Below are 10554 nucleotides of genomic sequence, written 5' to 3'. Positions count from 1 at the left end.
CCCCTAAACAATGCAGCTCTCCAGGTTCGCATGTCATTCTCAACAACCTATGACCTGGCTGATTGTGGGTTGTGGATTAAAAATGGAAGTGAGGCGCGTGATTAACCCATGATTTACCATTACATGCAAACTGGTTCTGTGTATGTGTGTGGCTGGCACTGGGAGGGCGGGGGGAAGAGTTAATCTCCCAAGCAATCTGGACTGGGCCATCCTGCAACTGCTGTTAAAAAAGAAAAGAAAATTCCAGTCACGGGATTCAAAGACATGTTTAGTGTCATGCGTTGTTTGGCCCTAAGCATGTCTTTCTGGTTCATATCCTGGGGCCCCATTGGGAATACTGGCCTCTTGTCCAACCAAAATTTAATGGAAATGGCTTCCCATACAGATACCACATCGGCATGTTTAATAATGACTCACACACCATGGTTTGACAGGGGGACGGGGGGAACCTGTGGTCTGAAAGATACAACAGAAAGAGATGTGTTTTTTAAATGTTATTGTTTTTAGTCTTTACACTGCTGCTGAATTTTACACTGGTTTTATTCTGTTTAAATGTTTTTAGGTTTTATAAAACATACCTTTTATCATGTTATAGCGTTAATTTCTTGTGAATCACCCAAAGAGCTTTGGCTATTGGTACAGAAATGTGATCCATCCATATGTGGATATATGGACATAACAAAGAAACTATCTTTCCCCGTTATCTGCCTATGCAGCAGCATTTGAAAGAAGGGGATATTACATTCTCCTAATGTCCGGGAGATAGGCGCATTGCCTGTTCTGGATGGGGTCGCACTCCCTCGAAAAGATCAGGTTTGTGGTCTGGGGATACTCCTAGATCCATCACTGTCGTTGGAGGCCCAAGTGGCCGCTGTGGCTCAGCGTGCCTTTCACCAGCTTCGGCTGGTTCTCCAGCTACGGCCTCTCCTGGGCAGGGACAGCTTGGCCACAGTGGAAAAGGCGCTACTAGCCTCAAGCCTGGATTACTGCAATGCACTCTCTGTGGGGCTGCCCTTGAAGCTGCTCTGGAAGCTGGAGCTAGTGCAGAATGCAGCAGCTGGGCTATGGTCAGAAGCTGCTCCTTTTCAGCATGCATCTCCTTTGCTGCGGGAACTGCACTGGCTGCCTACTCGCTACTGGGCCAGGCTTAAGGTTTTGGTACCAGTGTACAAAGCCCTAAACAACTTGGGACAGGATACCTGAGAGAGCGCCTTCTCCCTTACCAAGCTGCCCTGTCACTGAGGTCATCATAGGGCATGTTTCTGGTGGTTCCACATGGATCCATGGTCTGGTTAAAGCCCACCAGGAAAAAAGCCTTCAGTGTGGTGGCCCCCTTCCTCTGGAACTCCCGGCCTTTGGAGTTTAGGCAGGCATCAATGTTGTGTTGCTTCTGGCAGCTCCTGAAGACATCGTTATTTCGGGAAGCCTTCCTTGAATGACCAGCTGTGGTGTATTAAATTTGGTCTTATCAGAACTTGTTTCTTTTAAAAATGTTTTAATTGTTTTAACATGGTGTTTTATTCTTTTATCTTTGCTGTTCACTGCTCCAAAATCTTTTGATGTGGTGCTGTATATAAATATTGTAAATAAAATGAAATTAAAACTAATCTTTAATTCTATATTTTCAAGGCCATTTTTCTAATTCATAGCATAAACCTGGGGTGGAGAAGGGGAGCTAAGACCTTAAAAAAGTTAACTTGAACAGGTTCCAGGGTGTTTTTGATGGGAAGATTTGACTAAGTGTGCATTCCTTTCCTCTTTCTTGGGAACCAAGCTACTGACGGGTTAAGTAGAAGGCAGGCAATAATTGTAAACATGCCCATGTTTTTGCTGCTGAAAATGGAAAAATACAGTCAGCAACCACCCTATCCCACTCTCCCTCTTGTGGATCCGTAAACCATATCTCCCCCTGCCCCCCACCAAACACAGACACACTCTGATTAGAATATATATTCTTTCCTTTGGGGAAAAAAATGAATTCTTAGAAATTCTGCCATTTTAATTTCTGCTATTTTTAAGAGCATATAAGAACATAATGACCCTGTTCCTATGCACACTGGGGAAGGGTGGTTAGGCTAACCATGCTGCATGATGGTTACTGCTAACTACTGTGAGTGCCACTGTCACACGTGCAGCTAACCACGTTCCACAATGTGGTTAGACTAACCATCCTCTAACCACCCTCCCTCCTGCAGGAACCTGCAGTCATCGTGATGGGCATCCCAGCAGCCTTAGCGCTCACGGCAGCCATTTTGGTACTCAGCACTGGCAGTGGCGGATACCCCCTCACAGTTGGAGGGCATGCCCTTCGCAGGAGACGGAATGTACCCAGGGCAGTGCCGGGCCAGCGCACAGGCTGGCGAGAGCTGCAGCTCTACTGGTGTGGATGCGTTCTATGCTGCTAGGCAGATCTTGACCATAGAGTCAAGATTTGCCTAGCAGCACATGATGCTGCTACTCCTTCTTTGGCCATTCTTGCTGCAGAGCTCTATGGTAGCTGCAAATTAACCATGGAGGGTGTTCGGACGTCACACTAAGCCATGGTGGAGCCCTCTAACTATCTTGCAGGAAGTGGTCAGTGAGTGTGGTTATTCCATGGTTAATAAACCACCATTGTTGGGTCTGACCTGTGTTCAGATGTCACGCTAAGCCACCATGGTTAGCTCAAAACTCCTAACTATCATGGCTTAGCGTGACATCTGAACAGGGTCAAAAAGAGACCTGCTTGATCAGAATGGCTACCTAGTCCAGCATACTGGCCCACCAGATGCCTCCAGGAAGCCCACAAGCAGGACATGAGGGCAATAGCTCTCTCCCATTGTTTTCCTCCATCATATTCCTCCCTGAATTTGCCTAATCCCCTTTTAAAGTTGTTGAAGTTGGTGGCCATCATTACATCTTGTGGTAGCCAATTAACCACAGTTTATATGCTTTGCACAGAACTCCTTCCTTTTGTCTCTCCTGAATCTCCTGCCATTCAGCTTCAGTGGATGATCCCAGGTTATGGCATTATGAGGGAGGAAGCAAATGTTCTCTCTATCCACACTCTCTACACGGTTTAGAATTTTATAAACCTTTATCATGTATGTACACCCTTTACTTGCCTTCTTTCTAAACTAAAAAGCCCCAAATGTTTTACCCCCGCTATGCCTTTCAGTATCCATTGTATTTCAGTTCCTAATAACATAAACTTCCCCCTTTTGCTTCCTGCTCTCAAACAGCTTCTTTTATTTTTCTCTCTGGGATTTTCAAAGCAGTTTTTTTTTCTCCCTTTTTTAAACGTTCCTTGGATTTATCTGTCTTTACAGTGAAACTGGGTTGTGGTTATACTCTTAACAAAGCATTCCTCTTTGCTGCATGGAATTGGGGTGGGAGGGAGAAAAATATGCATGGACTTATATTCACACTTCCAGGCTTTCCTCCCTTAGCTTGACTCCCACTTACTTATTAAGGGCTTTTCTATACAAGCATTTATCACGTGCTCCTCACTGCCTACTCACCATTGTTTATGGGTTCTTTAGACGATACGTTGTGACCCTCCAGTTTCGCTCCTGTGTCTAACCAGCACTTTCGAGGAGCTTTTTTAGAGCAGAGAAAATGTAGCATTTAAATGCGAGAGTGAAAAAAGCAGTTTCTATTTGTGTAATTGTGCTATTCCGCTATGCCACAGTGCCACCTAGTGGTTATGTAGCAGAAAAGCAGGAAAGGAAATGCACTTCATGTAGCGCTCAGATCTCAATTCTGCAATGAAATGGAAAGTAGATAGAGCAGATTAACAGCTGATTAACAGCCTCGTGTAGAAACGCTCTATGACCTTGGAGTGATTCTGCAATATCAACCCCAAACGGTGAATTCCTTAGCATGCCAACTAAGTGTCCTTTGCCAGTGATGTTGTGCCAGTGTAATATCAGTGTTATGCTGATAGAATGTTATATTGGGATTTCCACAGTAAAACTGTGCTAACATAGGGGCCAAAGATGGGTGGAGTCATGGGAGGAGCGAGCTTAGCTGGCATCCCAAACTTTTTCAGATCTTGGTTCTGCCCTTGACAACAACAGAGTAACATTACACTGGCAAAAGTGGTGGTTTAACTTAAAGCACTCCCAGTGAAGTCAATGAAGAGCAAAAACCACTGACCGCTCCCCACATAAACCTCCTCTTGCTCTCCAGCCACAATGGAGCCTAGGATTCCAACAAAAGCCCCTTTCACCTCTTAACTGCATGAAGGGGTCTCCATGCAATTCCTAGGGAGTGGGACCACCCAACAGACCACCCAACATGGGTGAGTCAGTGTGGTGTTGTGGTTAGAGCATTGGACTGGGACTCCGTAGATCCAGGTTCTGGTCCCCACTTGGCCATGAATCTCACTGGGTGACTTTGGGCCAGTTAGTGACTCTCAGCCTCACCGACCTCACAGGGCTGTTGTGAGGATAAAGTGGAGAGGAGAAGGACTATGTACGCCACCTTGGGCTCCTTGCAAGAGGAAAACTGGCAAGATAGAAATGTCTTGTCACCACCATCATAAATCAACATCCAGGGGGCAGGACAGTGGCTCCCTGGTAATCACATGAAGGGGGTATAACTTTATAGCCAATCACAGCTCACCACTAGCAGTATACAAACCTTTGCTAGGGAATCCATAACTCAGACAATAGGGCACATAGCACTGGGCTGCAGTACTCTGGGTTCATGCCAAGTGAACATAAAGCACAGAGAAAGAACTGTGATGATGAGAATGCTAGTGAAAGAGCAACCTGGCCTCAGATAGGAAGAACATTTTGCTAACACCTGTCTGTCTAGAAACCTTACAGAAGCACCTGTCTGCTAGAAACCTGTTTTGGGACTGTAACACCCCACAGGAACGTCACCTTATTTTACGTTATTATTTATTTAAAACATTTCTATTCCACCCTATATCATTAAGATCTCAGGGCAGCGTTCAGATACCTTCAGTCCTCCAGCTGGGGATGTGAGGACAATGCACCCAACGCCATTAAGCAAGGGAAGGGAAGGGACAATACCATGCTTCAAAATATGACTGCTGTAATTCTCTCCCATCTTTTTTCTCTCCAAAAGCACACATGCTGCTTGCAATATTGGGAACTGTGTGTATTGGCTAAATCATCCTCTCTGAACATCTAACTAAGAGCATGATTTGTTGCACTGCAGACAGACACACAGGATAAGTATGCACAATGTAGAAAAGGTGGTGGGGGGACGGGACTGTGATGGGCATTAGCTCCTATGTGTTAGTAAGCTCTCTGTTAGTGACTGGCAGGCACTCCATTCTGTCTATTGCTACAGCTGGCTACACACTCCTGACCCTCTTGGTCTTGTGAACTAAGGAAAATGACGTTGAAGCTGCAGGGGCTCCAGGCAGGGTTTAATCTGCGACATAACGATTCCAGTTCAGCAATTGTTGGAAGAAGTTTCCGTTGACCTCAGTGCAATGCGTTTTGATAACGGGATGTCACTTTTAGTCAGATGACTAGTTCAGCACAAGCTTTTATTATGCCATGCAGTGGCGCATTGTATTTGGCCATCTATACCTGGTCAGCGGCTGGTTGTCTGAGAGGACCACTTTGACAAATGAGCAGGGCCGGCCCAAGACATTTTGCTGCTTGAGGTAAAGAACAAGACGGCAGCCCCTCCCATTCCATGTACAAAAGCCAACTGGATCGTTTCTTCAAACATGGGCAATGAGACAGCATCCTCTACCACACCTGAAGGTAGCAGGCTAACCTAGGGGGCATAGGGCAGGCCGCTTGGCACATAGCTCGTTCCTCCAGCACCTTGCTGCTGTCTCCCAGCATCTGCTGCCTGAGGCAACTGCCTCACTCTGCCTGATGATAGGGCCAGCCCTGAGCCACCCTGAAGTGGCCTGACCGAATGTTCTGTTGCCACATTTTCTTTTTGCCTCTTTTGCCTCAAGATGACAACTGAGGATGGCTAGGAATCCCTCTGCAGGCAGTTGGAATTGATCCAGGGGCCTCCAGTTGCTGACTCCTACTCTATAGGGAGACCTCTTCCCATACAGTGAGGCAGTGTGACTAGTGATGAGAGTGGTCATCTACACAGCTTTCTGGGTGACCTTGAGCCAGTCACTGGCTCTCACTTACCTACCTTACAGGGTTACTCAGAGGATAAAATCAGGGTGGGGAGAACTTGCATGCTACCCTCAGCTCCATGGAGGAGTGGAAGAATAAGAATGAAATAAATAGGGGTTAATTTTTTTTATTATTATGAGAACAATAACTTCTTTTTTTTAATCTGTCTTGAACCTGTAGCATATACATTTGAGCTGCCATAGTAAAACAGGAAACGGTCTTAACCCAGGTCAGACTATTTGTCCATGAAGCACAATTGCCTACTCTGATCGGCAGAAGCTCTCCAGGGTCAGGCAAAAGAGGAAATAAATCTGTACTGAAGTAGATAAATACAATACGATCAAAAGCTGTAGAAACGTAAGAGTGCCAGTGCCCGCTTAGCAGCCATTGGGCTTTCAGAAGAGGTCGGTTTTTCATCCTCTCCAAAGAGCCACAAGAACAGAGCAGTTGCAAACCTCACTGGAGAAGTCATCCACCCACCTCTGAGCCATTGCAGAAAATCCCTATTCCTTGCCAAAGATGCTCTCATATCATTTTGTGTAGGCAACAGCAGGTCTTGGCTTATTAACTTCAGCTGGTGCAGAATGTGGCCGCCCGAGTGTGTGTGTGTGGGGGGGGGGGGAGGTGATTCAATCATATATCATCTATACTGTGCAGGCTGCGCTGGTTACCAGTGTGTTTCCAAGCCCAATTTAAAGTTCTGGCTTTGACCTTTAAAGCCCTAAATGGTTTACTTGAAGGACCTCCTTCACCTGTATCAGCCTGCCTACACTTTAAGATCAGCAAGAGAAGCCCTTCTCATTTTCCCTCCTGTGGGAGCAGTTCAGTGGGCCACTACACAAGAGAGGGTCTTTTCCGCAATGGCCCCACACCTGTGGAATTAGTTGCCATCGGGAGTCCACCAGGCCCCATTATTTCACACTTTTAAGAAGGCCCTGAAAATGTATCATTTGACTCTGGCCTTCCCCTGATTATGTTTTATCAGACTGGGTTGTGGCTGCAGTTGTCTGCTGTTTGCTGTTTTTTAGAATGTTTGCTGCTGTTTCTGTTTTTATTGTGTTTGTACCGTTTTTAATACCACATCACTTTTTATTATGTGTTCTATTTTTGTACACTGCCTTGGGAGGGCTCCTGCCCTAAAAGGTGGCCAAGAAATATTTTAACGGTCTGGATGTGCCTGATCCCATCTGATCTTGGAAGCTAAGCAGGATCAGCCCTGGTTAATACTTGGATGGGAGACCACCTGGGAATCAGGCTTCCTGCACGGAGCAATGGGTTGGAATCGATGGTCTTGTAAGCCCCTTCCAACCCTATGATTCTATGATTCTAATTCTATCCATCCATCCATCCATCCATCCATCCATCCATCCGTGTTAAGTGAAACCGGAGTCCCCTGGTTTGGACGTTATGGGTAACTCTGGTTTAATGCAAGCAAAGAATGAAGCACCAAAGCCAGCATCCGAGGAAAAGTGAAGAGGGGCGAGCGCTCAGGCCTGGCTTTATAAATTATTGCTTAAGGGTGCAATCCTATGCATGCTTAGACAGAAAAGAGTCCTACAATTCCCAGCATGCCCCAGCCAGCCAGGGGCATGCTGGGAGTTGTAGGACTTCTTTTGGTCTAAACATACATAGGATTGCACCCTACGTTGTTGGGAAAGTTTGTTCACACCAGACCAGAATGGACAGTGCTGTCCTGATCTATGTTTGACCAGATCTATGGCAGCTTCCAGTATTCCTAATGAACCACATGGGCTAAAGAGAGGGAACAAACCCACATACAAATCAGCCCTGATAACCTAAATAAAATGGTTGAACAGAAGGACTACATAATATCTAAACAACAAAAAAACCCAACCCAGACTGAATTAAAATAACCTGGAGTTCCTGTTCAGAACACTTTGTTCCCAGCTACGTTATTGGAACAAATGCCGAAGAGTTCCAGTCGACTTCATTACTAGAAATAGAGAGAGGGGCAACACCTGAGCAGAATACCATTCAGATAGGTTTTCTCCTAAAAATAAAGTGGGTGTGTTGGGGGGGGGGGGAGAGAGAAATGTGCTTGCATACACTTTAAACAAAATAGGAACATCCAGTGTTCATGTGACTTCAAAGCATAGTTTAATGTGTGCTGTAAACTCCATGCCTTTCTACCTTGCCAAAACTGTTCAACCCGACGCTGGCTTTCAGGTTTGTCTAAACAAACACATTCTGAACACACAGCACAAACCTTCACCAGCTGGACCTCTTCACGGCTGACATTTGGTCATGACCATCACCCCTTAATGGATAGATTTTTATTTATTTTTTACCTTCAACCAGAGATGGGTGCCAAGCATGTTCTAATTTCCATGTGTAATGTTGTACTTGGAAAAGCTCAGTGACAACTGCAGGGCAGAAGTTAACAACCAGCTTCAATTGCTTTGAGCATGCCAGTACTGTGGTTGAAGAGAGGGAGGAAGAATCATACAAGATCAAGCAAACTGAGGGGTATGAGGGAGAGATATTATAGAACACAAAAATGTAGTTGAAAAGGGGCATCTGCTGTGCAACCCCCATCTTTGAGGTCTTCAGTACCCGCACCCCCACCCCCAAATCAAACAGAGAGCAGGTGTACTGCAGCAAATAACTTATACAGAAAGTGAATTATAAGTGAAAGCGCTCCAAGCACCATACGGTGGGGAAGGTGGGAGGGAGGCCAACACGCAAACACACACACACACACACACACACACACAAATGCAAAGAATCCACCAGGGTCATTAGCCAGTTCTGATGAGGCTGGACAGCCATCTGACGAGGCTGGGCAGCCACCTGTCAGGGATGCTCTGACTTGGATTCCTGCATTGAGCAGGGGGATGGACTCGATGGCCTTGCAGGCCCCTTCCAACCCTACTATTCTATGATTCTATGAGGCTGGACAGCCATCTGTCAGGGATGCTCTGACTTGGATTCCTGCATTGAGCAGGGGGTTGGACTCGATGGCCTTGCAGGCCCCTTCCAACCCTACTCTTCTATGATTCTATGATTCTATGTTTCTAAGACCTAAGTGAAAACTCCTTCCCAACTGCAAATAGGGCAAATCACACCCCAAAGCAAAATGAGGTTAAATTCTCACAATATTTTTATTATGGCAAAGATGCTATGAGAAGATCACATTAATTTTGCTTGGGGAATATATTTCTTCTTCACCATCACATATAGGCAAGGTTGGCATACACACAGCGATGAGAGCAAATATCAACTCTCTCACCCTTGAAGGGCGCAAGAAGAGTATTCATTAATTTTGAATACTCCTGAAAACAGGAGTAAACAGGAGGAAGCAGAAACAGGAGGAAACAGAATTCCTGAAAACAGGAAGGGCAAAATCCACTCATGATGACTTTATCACTTCAAAAAATTAGTTAGTAAGCACGTTCCCAGTTACTTCGTCCTTTGCTTACTGATGTGAAGGGCAAAAATATTGTCCATGCTCAGACCCTGAAATGAGCCTCAGTAAGAAGTACCACTTTTGCATCTGCTTTTCAAGGGTAAAGAGTTCTTAAACATGAACATTTCTTTCCAAGAGCAGAACACAGTTTAGTAGGAGCTCAAAATATGGAGATGTATCACTTCAGTCAGAAAGGAGGATTGTAGAATAAGAAAGCAGAAGTGCAAATGACAGTCTTGATTCACTCAGCAGCTTCCTTAAGTCACAGCTTCAAACAGAAAGGCTGGCTTTGATATTTCCTGTTCTCACACCTATCTAGTTTTTGTTTAAAAAGAAAGAAAGGAAAGAAACTGAAGGGGGGGAGGGGTGAGAGACACTCTTTTCATACCACCCACTTTCTAAGGGCACAATCCTATGCATCATCTTTAGACAGAAAAACGTCATACAAATCCCAGCATTCCTCATTATATATATAATGAGAGTGTTACAGCACAATCCAGAATAATCTTGCCCATAACATCTCCATCTCTCTCTCTCTCTCTCTCTCTCTCTGTCTTTACAACAATAATATATTCCCAGTTGTTTGTGAGAATGTGGAGTAAAGGACATTCACTTAAAATAAATGTATAGCACCAGCTCAGGACTAGACTCACTCTCATCACTGAGATCAGATCGGATTCCAAGTCATTCCCAAAGCAGGTTGTATACACCATGCCTTTTACAGGCTCTTGGAAATCAGCTTCTCCATTGACCCAGTGGCAGTAACGCTGAGATTGCTTCATTTTGAGAATCACTTTGGAAGACTGCCATTAATGTTTTGTTGTTCAGCTTCTAGAAGCCCCCCATGCGCCGAAGCACTGTGGCTAGACAGCCAAAATCATCCATTTAGCCGCAAATGCTGGGCGGCTGGAGTGCAGAGGAGAAGATCCCCTTTGCGCTCTGCCCGCCCTGCACTGGATAGGCGGTCGCCTCCAAGTTTGGAGGTGGCTGCCTATCTCCATAGGATTGCTCCCATAAGAA

The sequence above is a fragment of the Heloderma suspectum genome, chromosome 15 (genome assembly GCF_057233095.1).
Source record: "Heloderma suspectum isolate Gila_16-S chromosome 15, 16-S_ref, whole genome shotgun sequence".
NCBI lineage: Eukaryota > Metazoa > Chordata > Lepidosauria > Squamata > Helodermatidae > Heloderma > Heloderma suspectum.
This window is presented reverse-complemented; position numbering follows the sequence as displayed.